A 23,901-nucleotide genomic window follows, 5' to 3' on the forward strand; every position below is an offset into this window, starting at 1 on the left:
CCACATTCCCCCACTTCCTCACTCCTTTCTATAATCATCTCCAAGACAAACTGCACTTAAGTCTTTGTGTCAGACTCACTTTTAGGGGAGCCTGAAATAGACAATCGGGCCCCCCAGAAATTATACCTCACAGCAAAGGCTTATGACTACTATTTTATTATTTATTTATTTATATTTTTATTACACTTTAAGTTCTGCGGTACATGTGCAGAACGTGCAGGTTTGTTACATAGGTATACGTGTGCCATGGTGGTTTGCTGCACCCATCAACCCATCATCTACATTAGGTATTTCTCCTAACGCTATCCCTCCCCCAGCCCCAACCCCCAACAGGCCCCAGTGTGTGATGTCCCCCCTCCCCCATGTCCATGTGTTCTCATTTTTCAACTACCACTTATGAGTGAGAACATGCGGTGTTTGGTTTTCTGTTCTTGTGTCAGTTTGCTGAGAATGATGGTCTCCAGCTTCATCCATGTCCCTGCAAAGGACATGAACTCATCCTTTTTTATGGCTGCATAGTATTCTATGGTGTATATGTGCCACATTTTCTTTATCCAGTCTATCATTGATGGGCATTTGGGTTGGTTCCAAGTCTTTGCTATTGTGAAGAGCAATAAACATACTTATGCATGTGTCTTTATAGTAGAATGATTTATAATCCTTTGGGTATATACCCAGTAATGGGGTTGCTGGGCCAAATGCGACTACTATTTTACTAAGGAGAACCAGGAGGAAAGAAAATGGGAAATGAGGCAGAAAAAACTGAAAGCCCATAATAGGAGAGAGCATAACCACACTGGCCATTGCTGCACACAACTGAGTTCTTGACCTCACAAAGGGGCTGTTGTGAGTGTGAATTCTTCTGCAGAAACTGTATAACCAACTCAAACCAAGGAATTATAGTTGCTGTGTTTACAGGAGAGCCATAAATCACCCTAATAGCAGGGCATCAGCCTCTGATTTGTATTCCTTGGCTATACTTAATATTAAAACCTGGAATCTAAATTCATAAGGCCCTCAAGTGAGGGGAAGAAAGTCTACCAAACTACATGCTGGACCTCATGTTGACCTGTGAAGAGGTTAGTACTCCTACCATCATTTTTGTCCTCCACATTAGAAGTGGCAATTTTTTTCTTTTATAGGTGTAAGTTAGTTATAACTGTTACTGCTGCTTTCAACAAGCCCCTAAAAAGGAAGCCAGATTGTATGGAGAGGAACAAACCAATCAAAGGTTAAGGCCAGACACTGATCCCTTGATAGCCAGACAGGAATTTGGTTCAAAACTTGAGATCACACATGAAAAAACAGCCTTCTCCTTTTATAAATGGAACTGTGAAGGCTCAGAGACCATTAAGGAGTTACCAAATGTCACAGAACTATTTTATTACAAAATTCGGCTAGAACTCAGTTTTCTGATGTTTAATACAGGGAGATTTTCATTAAAAGTAGATTATTTTTGTGACTGCTAAAGATTGTTAGCTTGAATTTTGGTTGTAGGATTGGCTTTCTAAAATTTGTAGAACCAGTGTCAGGGTACTAATTAATAGCTAATAGCCATTCATACCATGAGCTCCTTTAGGACGGTCTAAAGAAAATAATGCACATTGTAGTCAAACAATTCAAGGATAAAATGGGTTAGGCCACTTGATATGGTTTGGCTCTGTTTTCTCTCCCAAATCTCATGTCGAGTTGTGATCCTCAGTGTTGGAAGAGGCTCCTAATGGGAGGTGTTTGGATCATGGAGGCAGAGTTCCCCCTTGCTGTCCTCATGATAGTGAGTGAGTTCTCATGAGATCTGATGGTTTAAAAGGGTGTGTCCCTTCTCCCTTCACTCTCCCACTTCCTCCTGCTCTTACCACATAAGACATGCTTGCTTCCCCTTTGCCTTTTGCCATGATTGTAGCTTTCCTGAGGCCTCCCCCACCATGCCTCCTGTACAGCCTGTGGAACTGTGAGTCAATTAAACCTCTTTTCTTCATAAATTATCTAGTCTCAGGTAGTTCTTTACAGCAGTGTGAGAACAGACTAATACACCACTTTATTTGACTTGCTACTTTATTAGTTATCTATTGTCTCTCCAAAATGCAGTCTGTTAAAACAACCACCATTTTATTCTGACTCACGACTCTGAAGGTCATCAGTTTGGGCTAGGTGATGAAACAACTTTGGGATCAGCTGAGTGGTTCTTCTGATGGTGTCTCCTGGGGTCACTCATGGGGCTGTAGTCAGTTTCTTGGTGACTTGCTTGGGGCTGCCTCACTCACGTGTCTGGTTGTTGGTATTACCCATTTCCTGGTCCTAGTGTCTCTAGCAGATGAGCTTGGCAGCAGCATTCTAACAGGGTAGGAGAGAAGCTCCTAGGCTTCTTGCCTTGTTCACCTGGAACATCTACAACATCACTTTTAAAGTATCCTAGTGCCAAAGCGAGTCATAAAGTCAGCACAGAATCAAGGGGTTGGAAAATAGATTCTCCCTCTTAAAATGAGGAGCTGCTAAGAATGCATAGCTATTTTTAATCTTTCATCTTTCTCATATTTTATTGTTTGTAAGTTAGAAACACCCCTTGCAAAATTTCCAGATAACTTACAAAAAGTCATAGAGCAATGTTAGCACAAAGGAAAGTACAATAAAAAATTGTTATTATGATTGGGTCTCAGTATAGATAAATATTTTAAAGAATAAAACATCTTTATTTACTTTTTATTATCATGGTAGTACATGTACACAGTGTTAGCACAAAATTCTATTACCTTTACTTTGTACAGAAGGAAAATGAGATTCAATGGAATCAGGGCTGTCTCTGAGTAATATTTCTAGCTTATTTTCTACTTCTCGATTTGTACAAAGGCCAAGATCTGATCAGTCAATTGAATGTTGTCAGGTTATTACAACATCTCCTTTTCAGACTGAAATAGATTGTTTTCCCTTCTTAACATGTCTGGATCTTCTTTGTGCCATTTTGTGCATTTCTTTATCCCAAATTCATATCAGCCTTTTTAATAAAAATAATAATGAGTTTCTTGTTGTCTTTTCACAAGTTCAGTGTTACCTCTCCAGTAAAGTCTTCCCTGACTCCCCTGGGGAAGTTCTTCCTCCTCCTTCCCTCCACAGTGTCTCAGATATACACCTATTATAATACAGATTACCTCTAGATTAATCTGTTGACCTGTCGGTCTCTCAATACAGTCAACAGCAGAAATTCAACTTTTTTTTAATCTTCAAATACCTAGCATCAAGCAAAAGCTCTGGCAAGAAATAAATGCACAATGAGAATTAGCCAAAAAAAAAAAAAAAAAAAAAAGTTACCATTTAGGCTAGTTTTACCTTTAGACTGTATCAACCCTCTAGTTATCACCAATTCTTCAGTTAAATGCTGTTATGGGCTGAATTATGTCCCACTCAAATTTATACGCTGAGATCCTAACCCCCAGTACATCAGAATGTGACCTTATATGGAAGGAGGTCCTTAAAGAGAGAAATCCAGTTAAATTGAGGTTATTAGGGTAAACTGCTAATTCAATATGATGGGTGCTCCTATTAAAAGAGGAAATTTGGAGACAGACATGCATACAAGAAGAACATTATGTAAACATAAAGATGACCACCTACTAAGCAAGTAGAGATGCCTGGATCAACTCCTTCTCTCACAGTCCTAAGAAAGAAACAACTGTCAAACCTTGATTTTGAAATTCCAGCTTCCAGACCTGTAAGATAAAAAAGTTCTGTAATTTAAGCCACTCACTCTGTGGTACTTTGTTATGGTAGCACTAGAAAACTAGTTCACATATTTGACTGTCTGATTTGTTAATGCCAAAAAAATTGTACTCACTATGGAATAATTAAGTTCATTTATGAAACTGTTTAAAAAATAAAATTAAAGCTCATAGTTCACTGTTAGTTGGGTAAGCTGAGATCGTGCCATTGCACTCCAGCTTGGGCAACAAGAGAAAAACTCCGTCTAAAAAAAAAAATATATATATATGTATGTTTACCTTCCTAGAAATATCTGGCTGCGCGGCCGGGCGCGGTGGCTCACGCTTGTAATCCCAGCAATTTGGGAGGCCGAGGCGGGTGGATCACCTGAGTTTAGGAGTTTGAGAGCAGCCTGACCAACATGGTGAAACCCCGTCTTTACTAAAAATACAAAAATTAGTCAGGCATGGTTGCGCATGCCTGTAATCCCAGCTACTCCGGAGGCTGAGGCAGGAGAATCTCTTGAACCTAGGAGGCGGAGGATGCAGTGAGTCTACATCTCGCCATTGCACTCCAGACTGGGCAACAAGAGGGAAACTCTGTCTCAAAAAAAAAAAAAAAGAAAAGAAAAGAAAAGAAAAAGAAAATAAATATCTGGCTGCAAGAGTTGTGCTTTTCTTGTTATAGGCGATAGTAGGAAGATTACTGAAAGTAGGTTTAGGGTGTTTGCTTTAATGATGGTAGGCAGATAGAAATTGCTACGTTCAATTGATAAAATTTACATATAATCTTTATTTTTACAACTTTTCATAGAAAGGATCAAGTTAATTTTTGCCATTAAGAAAGTTATTTACCATGCATATTAATACTTTTAAGCAATTAATTATTGGTTTAGTATATCTCTCCGTTTTTCAAATATAATAGATGCTCAGTAAGTATTTGTTGATCAGGATAATAGCATATAATTAGGTTTGTGTAACCTTCTCCCTCAATATTTCTGAATTTGTAAATCCAGTTGAGTGTCCTGCTACATTGATTTCAAATTTCAAGTAAGTGTTATGGCTACCTTTGTTCTCACTCAGGGCTTTTCTATTCCTTTCTCACACAACTGATTCCTCTGAGAGTCAAGAATTGTGATGTGAGTGTATTCAGATATATTCTGACTTTATTTCTTCCCAATTTATTAAAAATGTTCAGTTGATACCTGAAGGTGCTTTGTACAGCAGAAAATAAATCATGTAAGTAGCGAAGATGGCGGGGAGTGTGGAAGCCTCTAGAACTGTGATTTTCAAAGCTGGCATTTCTTTACAAAGAATGCCAAGCTGAGAGTGTAGGAAACCTAGCCTGTAGACATGATTCCTGCACAATGTGGGAAAATAATTGCCCAGTCTTTTTGCTTCCATTCCTGAAAACATCCTGTACTCTCTCCAAAAAAAAAAAAAAAAAAAAAAAAAAAAAAAGTGGAGGGGGGCTTTCAAATGGAAACATAGGGGGTGAATTCTTCTGACTGGAGTTAACCTTGTAGTAAGTGAACATGTACAATAAGAAAAGATACACATTCATCAGTAAGAATACATGGATAATTCAATAAATTCAATATGGCCTGATGGCCCTGGAGACAAATTTACTGAGGCATAAGCCTACAAGTATAGAGCTTAGAGACTACAGGAAACAATTCTGCATTTTATTAAACTATTTTTACTGTAAACTATGTAATACAGACTGTTTCAATTGTTCATTGCTAGGTAACAAATTACCACAACTTAGTGGTTTAAAATTAACCCACGTAATATTTCACAGTTTTGTAGATTAGCTGTCTAGGTGACTTGACCAGGTTCTCTGCTTGGGATTTCATAAAGATAAAATCGAGGTGTCAGTAGGGCCAAGCTCTCATTTGAAGGCTCTAGGGATGAATCCACTCCCAATTCAGGTTGTTGGTAGAATTCAGTTCTTTACAGTGTAGGACTGAGGTCCTGATATTCTTCCTGGCTGTTGGCTTGGGGTGACTCAGCACTCCCAGAGGCTGTTCTCACTTCCTTCCATGTGGCTCCTTCCATATAAGCAATGAACAACCTGCCTTGCATTGAGCTGAGCTCACCCTTCAAATCTCTCTTACTTCCTCTTCTGCTACCTGCCAGAGAAAACTCTCTGCTTTTAGGGTTCAAGTCATTACATTAGGCTCACTTGAATAATCACTCTTGATTTATTTAGTCTACTCATTAATAACCTTAATTACATCTGCAAAATCCTTTTTGCTGTGTAAGATAACATAATGATGTTTGTAATATCTCATCATATTCACACTCCTAGGGAAGTGGGTGGGAAGCTTGATGGGCTTGTTTTAGGATTCTGCCTGCCACAAATACAAAAGAGGATATGATTACATATATATAGTTTGGAGAGCAGTAATATAGAAAACACCCACTCTCTTGTTATGCAGGCTAAATTTTAGAACTAACTAATACATCAGAAGCCTCCGTGTATGAACCTCTTGTTATAGGCTGAACTGTGCATTTCCTAAATTCATATGTTGAATCCCTAATCCCTAGTACCTCAGAATAAGACTGTATGTGGAAATGAAGTCTTTACAGAGGTAATCAGGTTAAGTGGAGTTCATTAGCATGGTCCTGAATTCAATATGACTGGTGTCTTCCTAAAAAGAGAAGATTAGAGCACAGACAACACACAGACAGTGGGATAACCATGTGAAGACAGTGAGAAGATAGCCATCTGCAAGCCAGGAAGGGAGGTCTTAGGAGAAACCAAACCTTCCAGGACCTTAACCTTGGATGTTCAGCCTTCAGAACTGTGAGAAAATATACTTCTGTTGTTTAAGCCACCCAGTGTGTGGTATACTATTATGGCAGACATAACAAACAAATACATCTCTCAAATCATAGACCCATGCCTTTCCAAGAATTAATCACTATTTTGAATTGTGTTGTTTCTTGCTTTTCTTTGTAGTTTTACCATCTAGGTATGAATCCTTAAACAATTATGTATTTTGCCTGCTCTTAAACTTCAGATCAATGGAATAATGCTGAATGTATTGTTCTGTGACTTGATTCTATTATTTAACATTATGTTTTGCAACCCATGATTTCGATATGTTAAGCTGTTCATTTAATTTTAGTAATTCCATTGTAGGAATATGAAGTAAGTAAATGCAAAATTCATTTATCCAATCCTTTGTTGGAGCACACTTGAGTTCTTTTCAGATTTTGACTATTGCTGACATTCTTTATGTGTTTCCTGGTTCATGTTATATAAGAGTTTCTCTAGGAATTACTTGCTGTGTTTAGGCTTTGCATGTCATAAATCTTACCAGTTAATGCCATGTGGTATCACAAAGAAGTTGTACCAATTGACACTACTTCCTGCATAAAATTATCTGTTGTTGCACATACTGGTCACTACCTAGTATTGTCAGTCTGATGAGTATGTAATGGTACCATGCTATTCTTTTAATTTTCATCTCTTTATTATTAATTAGATTGAATATTTTTATATGCTTAGGAGCATTTGTGTTCCCTATTTTGTAAAATTTGTATTCTTCTTTTTTACTTGTCTTATTTGTGTATTATCTCCTTCCCATTGGCACACAGGTGTTCTTTATATATTCTGGATGTTAGAACCTTGTCAATTTTATAAGTAGAAAACTAGTTTTCTAATTTACAACTCATATAGTCTTTCTTTTAATAGTGTCTCCAGTGAACATAAGTTTGTATTTTTATTCTACTTGAGTTTAGCAATATGCTCTTTTCTGATTAGCAACTTTGGTGTCTTCTTTCAAAAAGAAAAAAAAACTTCCCTTTACAGTTCATAAAAATATTCTTCTATATTATCTTCTAAAGTTTTTATAATTTTTTCTTTGTGTTTAAGACATGACTGTTTATGGAATCTATTTTTGTATTATGTGAGGGAATTACCCAATTTTGTTTTATTTTTCCACATGACTCATTAATTGTTACAGCCCTATTTAATAAAATATCATTTCCCTACTGATTGACAATGCTATTTCTGCCATAAATTGAGTTCTGCAACTGAAGTCCTGCAAGTGAAGGAATGTTTCTAATGTCTCTTTTCTGTCCCATTGATCAATTTGTCTATACATATACACGGTCTTCATTATTAATATTTTATAATAATTTTTAATATCTGGGGTGGAAAATTCTTTCATGTTGTTCAAGAGTAGCCTGTCTTTTCTTAGACTTCTGCTCTTCCATATAAATCTAAGAAATAGCTTGCAAATTTGTGCTGAATTAAATTATAATTTTGAATGGAATTTCTTTGAAGTTATAGATTAATTTTTAAATTATTGACATCTTTATCCTGCTGAGTTTTCCATTTTAAGAATATAAACTAACTGCCAATTTGTTGAGGCCTTATTTAATGTCTTTAAAGTTTCATAATTCTCTCCATAAAGTCTTTCCATATTTTTTATTATAAAAAATGATTTCTTGCCACTCTATATTGTTTGATGTTATTGTAAAGGGTATCTTTATAAAATATAACTTTCCAACTATTAGTGTTTAAACATAAAATTTTGTAGTAGTTTTGTAACCAACATTTAACTAGAGTAGTCATATCACCTGAGGATAATGACAGTTTAGTTTCCTTTTTTGGAAAACTTATGCCTTTTATTTATCACTTTAGCTTTGCTGAGATGTCTGCAATAATAATATACATTCTTTTCTTGTTTTGGCCTTTAAAAGGATTACTTTCAAGATTTCATCATGTATGATATTTTGTGGCTATCCTTGTATTGGTAATTTGCTAAGGATTTATCATTGTATTATTATTAATTTTTATAATTGAATCCTGTTATTTTCATAAACCTGGAATGTTCACCCCTGGCTCAGAGTGTGCTAAGATGATACAATCCTGGAGATGCTGGTGAAAATTTTTTTTTTTAAAGATTTGGAAAAAAAAAAAGGTTCCTATGGTTCAAAGTCAGCTTCGTTAAAAATCTATATCCAAGCTATACATATATTTTAACAGCCTGTATGCTTATTCTTTTCTTACATCTTGTTCTTTTGAGAACAATCATTTTTGTTTCCTCTCAATCATCAGAATCGTTTCTCCAGTCTTTCTTCTTTCCACTGCTGATGCCCACATGAGAGGATCTAAGGTAATTTCTGACAGCCTGGGACTTCTTGGGAAAAACCAAGGAGGAGCCACAGACCCAGTTTTGGGGAAAACCTCTGTTTTTTCCTCATGGAACTCTAGGAATAGTAAGCAGATAGGTTTCTCTCAAAAATCTAAGGCTTTGCTCTATTTTACATTGTTACCTGACCTTTTGACTTTTAGGGGTGTCAGAGATTACTTTGCATTTTTGGAAAACTTTTAGCCTTGGTGTGTAACAGCTAGGATATGCTTTTAGGGATGGCTAATGGCAGTTGCTTACAGTGAGTGGTTAATACTGCAGGCCAATACTTCTTTCTTCTCACATTGAAATAAAAAAGCATGCTATTGGACATTTAAAAGGTATGGAATGGGGGATGGGCTGATTGCAGAATGAGCTAATTGGCTTTGGGCTGACCACCAGCCTCGGAGGAATGCCACTGCAGTGAAATCCATGGTAAAAGCATTGCACTGTCTGGTCGCACAGTGTTCGCCTGTTTTTGGGAATCCAGGATTGAGTACAAAAATGGGATCTTAATTTTTGGGAGTCTATTTTGCCTTCCAGCTGTGCTTGCTTCTTTGGCCCTAGAAACTGCATGCTTTAAAGAGAAACTTAAATACTGGCAAACGAAAAATCTTGTAACTACTGGTTCTTCTTCAGTCTGTGTATTTATATATGTTTTGTGTGTGATGTTTATGTAAAAGAGCTTTAATCCTTGGCTTAAAGAAAATAAGCACTTAAATATTTTGTAAGAAAAAACCTTTCATGCCTTTTAGTTCACATGCCTCGAATAATCTTTTTAAAATAAAGACAATTTAAAGATTACCAGTAAAATAAAATAAAAATGTCTTCAAGATTTGGACATTTGATCTAAATTATATGGGTCAGACACTAGGATTGCTAAATGCTTTAAAGTCATAAATTTTCTTTGATGACTTTTGATAATTGTTCAACTTACCTGCTTTGGAGCCATTAGATTGTAGATAAGGCCTGGGGACATACAGAATTTCCCATGACACCTAGCTATGCTGGAAAGAGCATGACTGTAGCTCTGTCCTGTGTCCTAGGCTCTGCCCCTGGTCCACAATTAAAATTGATTACATTATGTTGGGAATAGGCCCTCAAAATCTGGCCATAAACTGGCCATAAACAAAATCTCTGCAGCACTGTGACATGTCCGTGATGGCCATGATGCCCACGCTGGAAGGTTGTGGGTTTACTGGAATGAGGGCAAGGAACACCTGGCCCACCCAGGGCAGACAACCACTTAAAGTCGTTCTTAAACCACAAACAATAGCATGAGCGATCTGTGCCTTAAGGACATGCTCCTGCTGCAGATAACTAGCCAAAACCATCCCTTTATTTCAGCCCATCCCTTTGTTTCCCATAAGGAATACTTTTAGTTAATCTATAATCTATAGAAACAATGCTTATCACTGGCTTGCTGTCAATAAATACGTGGGTTAATCTCTGTTCGAGGCTCTCAGCTCTGAAGGCTGTGAGATCCCTGATTTCCCACTCCATACTTCTATGTTTCTGTGTATGTGTCTTTCATTCCTCTAGCACCACTGGGTTAGGGTATCTCCAGGTGAGCTGGTCTTGGCAACATTAAAAAATAAAAATTACATGTTCTTGGTAGAAAGGCATGAGAATGTATTTTTTTAAAAAAGAAAGTCATTTAGTCTAATTTAGAGGATTTAAGAAATAGGATAAAACTGAAGGTTTAAGCAAGTTGTAGAAGGTTTGTGAAACATTAACCTTGTAAAGAATTCTGTGTGTAAGTAAGTTGACCAAAATTATGAGTATTATTTATTTTTTCCATAAACTGAATATTAAAATAAAAGCACCCCGATGCAGGATGAGAATATTGGCCCCTGTGTCAGAATAACAGGGGTTTTTGAAACATTGATCTGCTGTTTCATACAAAATTATAAAAGATTACAAAAGGTTTATGAAAATCTTACCTTATGGTCAAACAAATGAAAATTGGGTAATAGATAAGTTGATAAAGGTTTTATTAAAACTTAGCTTTAGCATTAATAATGAACTAATGCAAAAGTGAAATTTGATTTTCCTTTTTGAACAAGATTTTTGAATAATGAGAGACAATGAAATATTTTTGTTTGCCTTTTGAATAATTATATAAAAAATAAGGGAGAGAAGAGAGACACAGACTTTGGAAAGTAAGTCTCCTCTTTATCAAGGAGTAAAGATTTTTGCCTTTTTCAAATATCTGAGTTATCATTATGGCTAAATAAATGACTTACAATGTCCTGGAGTCCTATTTTATAATATCAAGTATCTTAAACCATTGATATTTGACAAACTTTGCAAAATCAAATACTACATTAAATCTTTTTCTGGCCTGATTAATCCTTTTAGATATCAGGTCCCCTAAAGTCCAAAAATGGCATATTTGGCTTATATGGTATATTAAAATCATACAGGAAGCATTGCCAGATATAGAATGATATTTGGCTTCCTTTAGGCTGTATTTGTCTAAATGTGTTACTGGTATATGTTCTAAAATTATGCAAAACTCCAATAATTCTGATATAACTTAGTGTACATTATCAGTAATAATTATAAATACTATATACAATTATTGTGTGCCACAGAGTAAATCATATTTCCTTGTCAATTGTGTCTTTAACTGTGGATGTCCTAAGACTTTTTTCATCCACAGACAATTTTTGTCTTGTTTTGATCCTCTTCAAAAGGTGGTTGGTAATCAGCTATAGGATTCTGATGAGTACTCTTAAGTGAAGGTCAGTGATAACTTTGGACAGTGTTCCATTAAAGTAGAGAGGAATAAAACCTGCCAGGACTCTCACAGAAAGCTAATATATTCATAAGGACTGTTGGTCCAATATCAGGCAAAACAAGAGTTAATAGCATGGACAAAACTGATAAAAGACCAAAATAATCTTTTAATAATTTTTTTGCTTTAAACATTGATGATCCTTTCTGCTTTATTTTTCAGAGTCAAGAACATTTTTCTTTTGACCTATTCATAGCTTTTAGCAATTAAGTAAGGTGTATACTCCTCTGAGCAAACTTTGGAGCACATTTCTTTTTCCCTACCTGATTTCTCCAGAATTTGGAAATGATTTGTGAGTATTCGTAACTTACTGCAATATAGTTATCTGTATAAGTGCAATAAGAATCTGTTTCTTTTGTAGCAGGACACAGTTGGAGACACTGGTTATTTTATTTGAGGTGTTGACTGGAATGGCATGCTTTCAAATATGAATACACTGCTTTAAGGAATCAAAGTTGACTTACAGAACCTATAAAAGCCCCTTGGGAAGCTGGCCTCATACCTTGTCTATGCAGTTACTGTATGGGTTCCTGATTTGTGGTAAATAAAAAATATCTCATTCTGACAGGCCCAGGAACCTCAAGTTATTCTGTGACCTCAGGAAGAGAGGAATTCACCCAACTCTTACGAATACAATTATTTGAAGGCACAGGTAAATCTGTGGCTGGACTCAAGGCTTTAAAATGTCTAATCTGGGATTCCTTATGGAACAAAGTTCCATCAAAACCAAATCAAACAAAGCCTACATGGCAAATAATTATTCTTCTTGCACTTTATACAAATAATCAGGCCAAGTATAACAATAAAACTAAAACTTATTTTGCAAACAAATCAGTCCTGCCATGATTTGTGTTTGGTAAAAATGGGAGTCTAAAGAGAGAAAAATTATATTTCAAAAAAACTAGAATACACCTGTTGTTAGATTCTAGTCTTGTTTGTTGTTTGTGAGATTTTATCATTTTTATGCAATTTAAACTGACAAGTCCCCAAACTAATGTCTTCAAATTTATCTTCTCTTTTTCCAACTAAACTAAATAAAATTATTACTACCTTTTCTTGAGGCTCTGTAAGCTAAAGCTTATTCCTTGTGAGACAGGTGAGAAAAATGTGTCAGACTGCCACCACCTTCCGCCTCTATAACTAAAGATGTTTTGAGACTAACATATGGATAGATTGTGTCACCATGAATCTTTGTTTTTCTTCTGTTCTCATAAAAATGTCTTTTATTGAAAATCTGTTTTGCTTTGTATTTCATACATCAGAAGACCGGTTTTCCAGTCTATTTACTAGATTCCAAATGGCATCCACACTTCTTATAAGCATTGTTCAACTGGACTTAAACATTTAATTATCACTAGGTGCTATTGGATTTTCCTGTTAAATAATTATTTGTTATGTTCAAGGGGGTTCAAATAGTTAAAGTTTATGTTTTCCTGACTAAAACTGTTCCAGAAAAATATGCCCAAGGGTATTTTCCCAAGGGTTCTAGCCTGTGCCACTGTGGGAAAGACCAAGTCTCTATAAATTATTACATCAGGTAGTGAGAGATTTCTATATCTCCAGAGCAGATAGGCGTGACAGTCCCTGTTCAGAATGAAATCGTTATAGATGGTGAAACCTCTGTCCTTTTCCAATCCCTTAAGATTAAGGGGGTGTATTTAATCTCTGAGGTGGGGATGAGATAAGAGTTTGGCAGGACTGCTTTCACAAGGTACAGGTCACAAAGATCCTACTGGTAAAAGAGGTTGTGGTAAAGAAGCTGGTCAAAATTCACCAAAACCAAGATGGCAAAGAAAGCTTTGTCCTCACTGCTCATTATACACTACCATCAGCACCATGACAGTTTACAACTGCCATGGAAATGCCTGGAAGTTACCCTGTATAGTCTGAATGGGGGTGGAACCCTGAGTTCTAAATTCCTGGGCCCTGTCCTGGAAAACTCATGAATAATCCATCCCTTGTTTAGCATATGATCAATAAATAACCATAAAAGTAGCCAACTAGCAGCACTCGGGGCTGCTCTGCCTATAGAGTAGTCACCCTTTTATTCCTTCATTTTCTTAATAAATTTGGGTCCATTTTACTCTGTCAGGTTGCTCTCAAATTCCTTCCTGCATGAAGCCAAGAACCCATGAGGTCTCCCAGGCTGAACCCCAATTTTGGGGTTCTCCCTGTGACCCAGATTTTCTAAAGTCGTAGCACTATCTCTTGTACATAAGTCAAATAACGTGTGCTGACTGGTTGATATCTGAAAAGATTCTAAAAAAGACATTATTATTTAATTGATTAAAAATATAGCTGTGCACAATCATGTGCCTAAAAGTCATACTCTAAACATATTATAAACATAGTTTGAGAAATCTAAGTATTCATTTTCAGCATATGCATTTCATGTTTCAAAAATTTGAATGAATAAATGTAAAGCATTGTTAAATTAAATATAGTTGTTATTTAGCTAGGACACTTTCTTCTTTTCAGAGTCGGACTGAAAGATGGGAAATTAATTTGTTTGGATCCTGAGGCTACATGGGTGATGACTATTATCAAAGAGATTATGGACAGGTATAATTAATGCCAAAAATTCTCATATTCACTTTCTTTTTCTCTTTCTTTTCTTTTAATTAAGGATATATTTATAATATATACAGACTCTGTTTTAGGTTAGAATAAAATTAAAATAAGATTAGAATAAGTCCCTTCCAGAGAATCCAAAGAGTAGTCCCAAGAACAGCATCAACTGGGAACTTCATAGAAATGCAAATTCTCAGGTCTCACCTCAGATCTATTCAATCAGAGATCATGGGGTTGAGCCAAAAAGTCAGTGTTGTAAGAAGCCCTCAAGATGACTCTAGTGCACTCTCAAGTTTAAAACCATTATCAGTCCACACCTTCCACTTAACATGATATCCAGGTTGAGCTGTGTTTAAAATATCCCCACTGAAGATGTAAACATGAAAGTATCTGAGACAGGTCTCCATCAATTTAGAAGTTTATTTTGCCAAGGTTAATGTCACTCACCTGTGGGACAGGTCCGTGCATTTTTCCAAAGTTGATTTTGAGGGCTTTAATGTTTAAAGGCGAGAGAGCCTGGAGGGGTCAGAGAGAAGACACGGTCACATTACTGACCCCACATATTGCAAGAGAAAAGTAGCAGTTAGGGAAATAGTCAACTTTGTATTGGTCTGATGCTCTTTATAAGATAAAGTAAACATAGAGTAGCTACCCATGGTGGTATTTAAGTTTTTATTTGTACCTTTCTGCTTAGGAACAAAAGGAAAGGCAGCTTCTTGCATGACTCACCTTTCAGCTTAATTTTCTTTTCTTTTGGCAGAGTAAATTGGGGTCCCAAGATTTCATTTTCCATTCACATTTTCCCCTCTTTTTACAATTTTTCTGAGAAAGCATTTTAGAAGAAAATTAGTATCTTATCTTGGGTTTTGTCTGATCTCTCGTTGCTAGGATGATGTATTCCTAGACAAATAGGCCCATCATTGTTAGGAAAGCTCATTTTCAGCAGTTTTTGAAGTCTCACGTCCTACAAATAAAAAATAGGAGGAGGGAGGAAAAAAGAAACAACAAACAAACATAAAAAAGAAAACAATCTGGAAAACTGATATAGGCCATACTACTTTGAAACCCATACATCAGTAGACAGGTATGAAAGCAATTTATGTATACAGATAGGTTGTTGATATTTTCTTCTGAGGTTTAAGTTGTCTAGTTTCAGTTCACAGGGCTTTAAGAGAAGCACAGTGATTTCAAATCAGGAAAAATCAGAAAAAAAGGAAAAGAAGGAAAAAATTGAAAACATTATTTTGGAGATGCATAGACAGGAAATATTTTAGAATTATGTCCAAATAACAGGTGCACTGTATATTACTCTGAAACATGGTTTTACTCTCTCTAATTCCCCAATTTTACTAAAGATAAAATCATAGTAGGAACAATGTATTGCAAAATAAGGTTTAGTCTTATTATACTTGGCCTGATTATTTGCATAAAATGCAGGAAGAATAATTATTTGCCACATAGGCTCTTTTAAGATAGGCTTTTATGAATCTTCGTTCCATAAGGAATCTTAGACTAGATTTTTTAAGCCTGGAGTCCAGCTATGGATTTATCTGTCCCTGCAAACATCTGTATGAATTGGATGAAATTCCTCTTCTTTCAAGGCCCCAAGATAATTTGGGGCTCCAGGACCTTTCAGAAAGTGACGTTGTTTACTTACTACAGGTCAGGAATCCTGTACAGGGATTGCACAGACAACGTATGAGGCCAGTTTGCCAAGGGGCTATTACTGGCTCTGTAAATGAACTTTGATTCCTTAAAGGAGTGTATTCATAGTTGAAAGCCTCTCATTCCAGTCAATGCATTTGTAAAAATATCTAGTGTCTCAAATTTTGTCCTAAAACAGATTCTTGTTGTATTTATGCTGATAGCTATATTGCCTTAAGAATACTCTAATAGTTTCCAAATTCTGGAGCAATCATGTAGAGAGAAAGAAACGTGCTCCAAATTTTGCTCATAGGACTATATCTTACTCAATTGCTAAAATCTATATATAGCTCAAAAGAAAAAAAGTTTTACTGACTCTGAAAAAGAAAGCATAAAGGATCACCAACATTTTAGGCAAAAACAAAAAAAAATCACAAAATGATTATTTAGGTTGTTTTAATCACTTTAGTCCATTTAGGTTGTTTTAATCACTTTTGTTTGGCCTGATATTTGACCACCAGTCCTTATGAATGTATGAGCTTTCTATGAAGTCCTGAAAGTGTTTTTTTTTCTCTATTCCAATGGCACAGTCTCTAAATTCATTAGAAACCTATATTTAAGGTACTTCTCAGAGCTCTATAGCTGATTATAAACTGCCACATAAAAGTATCAAAGTGAAACAACAATAGTGGATGACCAAAGTCTTAGAACAATCATGATTGAAGACACAATTTACAAGAAAATTTGATTATTTCTGTGACATAAAACAAATTTGCATAATAATTGTAATTACTACTTATAGCATATACTAAAGACATATGAGAATCACAGGAATCTCAAACAGTTTTGAAAAACATACAATAACACATTTATAGAAATAGAAATCAGAGGAGGTTAAGTACCAATTTATATGTGACAATGCTCCCTGCATGATTTTATTAAGCCAAATAAGCTAAATATATCTCCATTGGACTTTGGACTTCAGGGGCCCTAACATCAAAAAGTTAAAGCTGGCAGTGAAATGGTGAGTAAAATGTTTTCTTTTTCAAAACTCATATCAATAGAGGCAGAAAAAGCGAGTGGCTAGATAACTACTACTAAGTTTCATGTTGTTTCAATCCTTTTTACCAATATACAAAATATAATGGTTTTAAAATTTGACTGCATTAGTTAGCATTCTTCCTATTGGAATCTTCATGGGACCTGATAAGAGTGTTTATCTTGAGAAAGCCCTCTGGGGAACTCTGTATTCAATGCTGTCCCAGGAAGACAGTAGCACCCCAGGTTCTTAGGACAGAAACAAAATTGTCACATCAAAGAAAGTATTAAGGACTATATAATACCAGAGGAAGAAAAATGGGAAATGAGGCAGAAATAAATGAAAGCTCATAATAGGAGAATGCCTAACCACACTGGTCAATTGCTGTGCACAAATAAGTTCTTGACCTCACAAAGGGGCTGTTTTGAATGTTTGCTTTCTTCTTCTGCAGAAATTGTGAAACCAACTCAAACCAAGAAATTGGAGTTGTTGTGTTTACAGTAGAGAAATAAATCACCCCAACAGCAGGGCATCAGTCTCTGACTTCTATTCCTCTGCTATGCTTAAAATTAAAACCTGGAATCTGGATCCATCGGCTCTAAAGCTGAAAAGTCTACTATACCACATCCAGGACCTCATGTTCACCTGTGAAGAGGTTAGTACTACTACTGACATTTTTGTCCTTCACATTAAAAGTGATAAATCTTTCCTTTTTTAGTGTAAGTTGGTTGGAATTGTTGCTGTTGCTTTAAAAAATTCCCTAAAAAATGAAGCCAGATCACATGGAGAGGAAATAACAAATCAAATGTTGAGACTGGGGACTAACCCCTTGGCAGCCAGACAGGAATTTGGTTCAAAACTTGAGAGCTCACACACACAAAAAACAGTCTTCTCATTTTATAGATGGGTCTGTGAAGGCTCAGAGACCATCGCAGAGTTGTCAAATATCACAAAGCTATTTTATTATGAAAATGGGTTAGAATTCAGTTTTCTGATATTTAACATAGGGTGATTTTCATTAAAGTAGATTATTTTCAGACTGCTGAGGAGTGTCAGCTTGTATCTTGGTCATAAGATTAGCTTTGTAAAATTTGTATAACCAATCTCAGGGTACTAATTAATAACTAGCAACCATTCATGCTATGAGCCACTTTATGATAGTCTAAAGATAATATTGTGCATTTTTAGACAATATTGTGCATATTTAGCCAAATAACTAAATAACTAAAATTATTTAGATAATTTTAAAGATAATATTTTCCATATTTAGCCAAATCACTAAAGTATAAAATGTGTTCAGCCACTTTATGTGGCCTGCTGAGTTACTCTGTCAGTTACCTGTTGTCTCCCCAAAATGCAGCGAGTTAAAATAAACCACCATTTTATTCTGGTTCATATCTCTAAGGGTCATTAATTTGGGCTATGTGGTACTACAACTTGGGCTGGGCTCAGTTGGTTGGTTCTTCTGATGGTGTCTCTTTGGGTCACTCATGGGGTATAGTTAGTCTCCTGGTGACTGAGTGGGCCTTTCTCACTCATATGTCTGGTTGGTGGCTGGGCCTAGTGCCTCTAGCAGGTGAGCTTGGCTGTCTTCATATGGTGGCAGAAGCATTCCAAGAGGGCAGGAATAGAAGCTCCTAGGCTCCTTGCCTTTTTGACCTGGAACATCTACATCACTTTTACCACATCCTATTGGCCAAAGCAAGTCATACGGTCAACACAGAATCAAGGGGGTTGGAAAATAGATTCTACCTTTTAAAGTGAGGAGCTGCTAGGAATGTTTGACTATTTTAAATTATTCACCATTCTGATATTCTGATAGTTCTATGTCTTGTTTATAAGTTAGAAATACCTTTTGTAAAGTTTCCAGATAACAAAACAAAAATTCATAGAGCAATGTTGGCATAAAGCACGGTACAATAAGCAATTGTTATGATTATAGCACATTGGATCTCAGTGTAAATAAATATTTTATATAATAAAACATATTTATGTACTTTCTTTTTATCATCATAATGCCTGTATGCATTGATAGCACAACATTTTATTACCTTTATTTGGTACGGAGGGAAAACGAGATTCAAGGAAATCAAGGTTGTCTCTGAATAATACTTATAGCTTATTTGCAGCTTTTTGATTTGCACAAAGGCGAAGTTGTGATCAGTCAATTAAATGTTTTCAGGTTATTAATACATCTCATTTTAAAATTGAAATAGCTTTTCTCCCCTTCCTTAACATACTTAGATCTTCTTTGTGCCACTTTATGCATTTCTCTGTCTCAAATGCATATCAGCCTTTTTTTTTTTTTTAAAGTGATGAGTTTTCTTTTACCTTTTCACCAGTTCAATGTTATGTGCCCTATAAGGTCTCCCCTGACTGCCATGGGGGAAATCTTCCCTCCTCATAGCCTCCATAATGTCTCTGGTATACAACTATTATAACACAGATCACCTTCTAGTTTAACGTGTTTACATGTCTGTCTCTTAAAATAGACTGTGAACATCTCAAAAGCAAAAACTCAATTGTTATTATCTTCAAATACTTAGTGTCAAGCAAGGGCCCTGGCAGGTAATAGATGCTCAATGAGAATTAGCAAAAGAAAGATGTTATTATTTGGGCAAGTTTTGCTTTCAGAGTGTATTAACTCTCCAGTAATCACCAGTTCTTCAGTTAAATGCTGTTTTGGGTTGAATCATCCCTCAAATTTATACATTGAAATCTTAACTCCCAATACTCCAGAATGTGATCTTATTTGGACACAGGATCCTTACAGAGGTAATCCAGTTAAATGAGGTTATTATGGTGACCCCCTAATTCAATATGGCCTGTAACTTTATCAAAAGAGAAAATTTGGAGACAGATATGCATACAAGGAAAACACCACGTAAACATAAAGATGACCATCTACTAAGCAGGTAGACATACCTGGAACAACTTCTTCTCTCATAGTCCTCAGAAAGAAACAACCTGTCAAACCTTGATTTTGGACTTCCAAGCTCCAGAACCCTAAGATAAAAAAAAAAATTATGTTGTTTAAACCACCTAGTCTATGATACTTTGTTATGGTAGCCCTAGAAAATCAATTAAAATGTTTTGTTGTTTGATTTTTTAATGCAAAAATTACAATGTGGTCACTATGGGATAAGTAAGGTCACTTATGAAACTGCTTAAGAAACAAAATCACAGCTCATAGGTCACTCTTAATTAATTAAACTTCAAGCCCATGGAAACAGCTGTCTTGAAACAACAAGTAAATGGTAGTTTGCAGTTTTTGACAGGAAAAAAGTCATAGTCTGAACTTGAATTCTCTGCAGCATATCTAAGCTGTACATATACTTTTAGTTTGACAAATTCTATTAATAGTTTAAATGGGATTATGCAAATAGGTACAAAATACAAAAGCAAATACTCTCTGAGGAAGTGTGTCTTAATTCCCTGCTTTGTACAAACATGTCATTGGTAAAGTTGCATAGATATTCTCAAGACTCCATTTTGTAAGTCACAATTAACCACAACTGGCATTGACTCCTTCTCAATTATGCAGTTTCACCCCCAGGACATAATAGACTCGTTTCTCTATTCAGCAAACTCATCTTATCATGTCCCTAAAACCCCAATTAAAACAATGATTGAAAAACAAACTCAGTGTCTTTATTGGCTTATAAGTGACAAGCAAGCTACTTGATAAACTGTAACTTTTGTTCTTTAGTGGGGAGAGAGTAGGAGGAGAGCAATAAGACATTCTCGGGGTTGTAGAGAGCACATGCAGGTGGGCTGCAGTATTGATTCCACCATTTAGACCAGGATCAAGATCAAGTACAGACATGGGTATTCAGAACTCACCAGCACTCCTCCTGATGGCTGTCATTGTCTTTGGCACGTTTGGTAAGCCAGCTATGGCTCTTACCTTTTCCTTCTAGGCACTGGAAAAACTCAGAAAAGTTTCCAGATGTAAAGAGATTGTATTTAGAATTAATCAAAGTGTATAAACTGTGAAATTAAAATGTAAGTAGACCTATATAGTATTTAGATTGTGGAGTGTCAAATAACTTTTTGTTGAACCAAATGAAAATATCTGTTTAACTTCCTAGGAATATCGGGCTCTAAGAGTCTACACTTTTCTTATTAGAGATGATAGAAAGAACATTACTAAAAATAAGTTTCATATAAAATATCTCATCTTAGGAAAACTAAGAAAAGGAAAGAAAGACTAACCCTATTAGTATGTATATACATACACTCAAACTGCAGTTGGATTAATGTTATATATATTTATATTAGTATGGATTTGCATCAGTTAGTATAAGCTATGAGTCTTTACAACAAAGCACTGGTAAATGTATATTCTGTATATGTTTTCTGTCAGTTACATAGGTACTACCAAAATGTATGATGTATTTTCCTTCATATAAACATTCATCAATCAAATATTTATTGATATTAATTAATAATCTTGTTATATATCTGACCCTGTGCAGAATCCTTATCATCTAGAAATTACAAAGATAAGGAGCTTTAGGTCTAAGTTAAGATCTTTTTGCAGAAAATATACTCCATTTTCACACAGAAACTAAAGATTTTTCAGTAAGGGAAAGGGATCAAAAAAGGGGAGGAGAAGTGAGAAGGGCTAGAAGACAGAAGAGAGGAGAGAAGGAAGAGAGGAGGAGGGAGTCGGAGGGGTTTATGTTGTCTTTTTTTTCTTTCTAATTTGTTACTGCTTTCCTTTTCCTTCTTCTTCTCTCTCTCCTTCTCTTATCTTTTCTCCTTCCCTCCCACCATGCCTTCTTTCTGTTTATTCATGGAAGTAAAATAATTGTACTTAAAAAAGAGGCGGAGAAGGACCCAAGTACCCCAGGGGAAATCTCAGCCAACAGCCAACACCAACCACCTCCCATGTGAATGAGGCCATTTTTTATTTTTAACCATTTCAGTTGCTTCCGACTGCGCTCACTGAAGTGAGCTTAACCGAAGAACCTCACATTAACATGCAGATATATCAGAAATAATATATTTATTTTAAGCCACTGAAAATAAGGTTGACTTATTACATAATAAAAGAGGATTAATGGTACTTGGTGACAATTTAATGTGTTTGCAGCCTCTAGAACAACATTATGCTAGCATTTCCTCAAATGAATGAGTATGTAGAGAAACTGTGTATCTTTCATACATTTCAGATTCAATAAATGGCATTTATCAACATAATTTGAAGTATAAATTCTGAAGCCTGCAAAACTTTGAAGTACTTGTATGTAATAGTACCCAGGAAGATACTTCCCCCTCAACTCCTTCACCCTCCCCACTCTCCTCCCACTTTCAGCCCATGCTTCACCTGTGGGCAGTAGACAGTAAAACCTCAATTAACTTGAGTGCCAGAGTAATTGACATCTGAACAATTCTTATCAACTAACAGTTACACAGAAAGCACATTTGGTTTCAGCACTTATAGAAAATATTTTGCTGGTTAATATTTTAATTTATTGATTAAGATACTTTAACAAACATATACAAAATTGTACTATCCCTAAGCATTTTCTGAAGCAATTGTTTTTGTGATTGATTTGCATTTGCAGGTGGCAGTCTATTTCCTTCATACTTGAAAGGATTTGGGAAAAGTGTGTTAAGAATGTGCTGTGTGAGGCAGAAAAGAGCTAGTCTATGTCTTAATTTTATGAATAGTGGTCCTGCAGTGTCTCTAGATAATTTTGTTTTAAAATAGCTAACATAAGATGTGCTTTAGGTCATAGATAACTTGCTTGTTTCCTGAATGACTCTGCATTTATAAGACGACTTAAAGGGAAAAGAGATAAAATAACTTACCTCCTGCAATATACACATATACACAAAGCCACAGTGACAATGTAAGATTTATAAAAAGGCTGTGAAGTTATTTTAGAACCAAAAAACCTGACTTTTTTTCTACTTCTAGCATTTATTTAAATCATAATTTTGTATAAGCTAATTGCTTTCAACTGAATTACTCATTTAAAAAATATCTTTTAACCATTTTTGTACAGTTTATCACTGTGAGTGTAGTGTTTCTGATCTTGGAAATCGAAGGGAATGATGCAAATGATAGTAATAGCAGTTAACAGTAGCAGTTGTCATCATTGTTGTAATAGTAGAGTATGACTCATAGCCCATTACTTTGCACAAAGTTTTTAGGCCTCGCTTTTAAAAAACAAATAGTTAAAATGACTAAGTCATGCAAAGAAGCGAACTTCGTAAAGCCTGGCACATAACTGATGCTTAATCAATATTTTTTGAGTTAATGAAAATTAGCAAAAAGTTGTTTTATATTAAAAGATGACTAATAGGCTTATACAATTTTGATGACTCATGAAATTTGTTACTACTTCCTTATGACCCTTGCTGACGATGTGTCTTTTGTGACAAGCCACATTTGCTGATTAAGGCAATTACTCAAAGATACTGTGATCCATGCCTACCTCTTTCCTACTGTCAACTCACTCAAAAACATCATTACTTCAGGAGACTTTTCCTGTAGTTTCCTCAAAAGGATTAGGAACTTTTTGGAAATCTTACTAATGAACTAGGAAAGAAATCTGCATAGGGTTAGTATGGAAAGAAAAAAAGTGTCCAGTGAAGCCAATAAATATTCTAACAATGTGTTTAGGGGGTTGAACAGAAAATGAAAGATACTATGAATAGTGCTAAAAACCTTTATATCTTGCTCTGGAAGTGGCTTTGATTTTATGATTGAATGAAAATGTATCTGACTTGAGAATTCACAATATCTCAATCTCAGTAACAAGAAAAGGTTGTAAAGTCATCCTGCAGGAGGAGCTAGAAAGAAGCCTGCTCTCCTCATTCTGTGTCCTGCTGAGCTTCTCTTTGCAATTGACTCCATATCTCAGCTCTCAGAAGAAGCCAGACTCTCAGCTTGTGCCCTTCTTTTAAGCTTGATTAAGACTAGACATTTCTGTGTTGAGATGGGAAGAAAAATTATTTTAGTTTAATATTTTCTACTGCTAAACTCTAATTTAA

The 23,901-nt window shown here is 35.6% G+C and overlaps 1 long non-coding RNA gene across 1 annotated transcript; it reads right to left on the reverse strand.

The window, feature by feature from the left end:
• Nucleotides 1-14,556: 14,556 nt before the first annotated feature.
• On the reverse strand, nucleotides 14,557-20,455 carry LOC134809883 (uncharacterized). The gene is made up of 3 exons (XR_010156572.1): nucleotides 19,819-20,455; nucleotides 14,940-15,174; nucleotides 14,557-14,726 (listed from the first exon to the last, which is right to left on the reverse strand). It is a non-coding gene; the product is annotated as an uncharacterized LOC134809883 (long non-coding RNA).
• Nucleotides 20,456-23,901: the final 3,446 nt, after the last annotated feature.

The sequence above is a fragment of the Pan troglodytes genome, chromosome 3 (assembly GCF_028858775.2).
Source record: "Pan troglodytes isolate AG18354 chromosome 3, NHGRI_mPanTro3-v2.0_pri, whole genome shotgun sequence".
In the NCBI taxonomy this organism is placed as follows: domain Eukaryota; kingdom Metazoa; phylum Chordata; class Mammalia; order Primates; family Hominidae; genus Pan; species Pan troglodytes.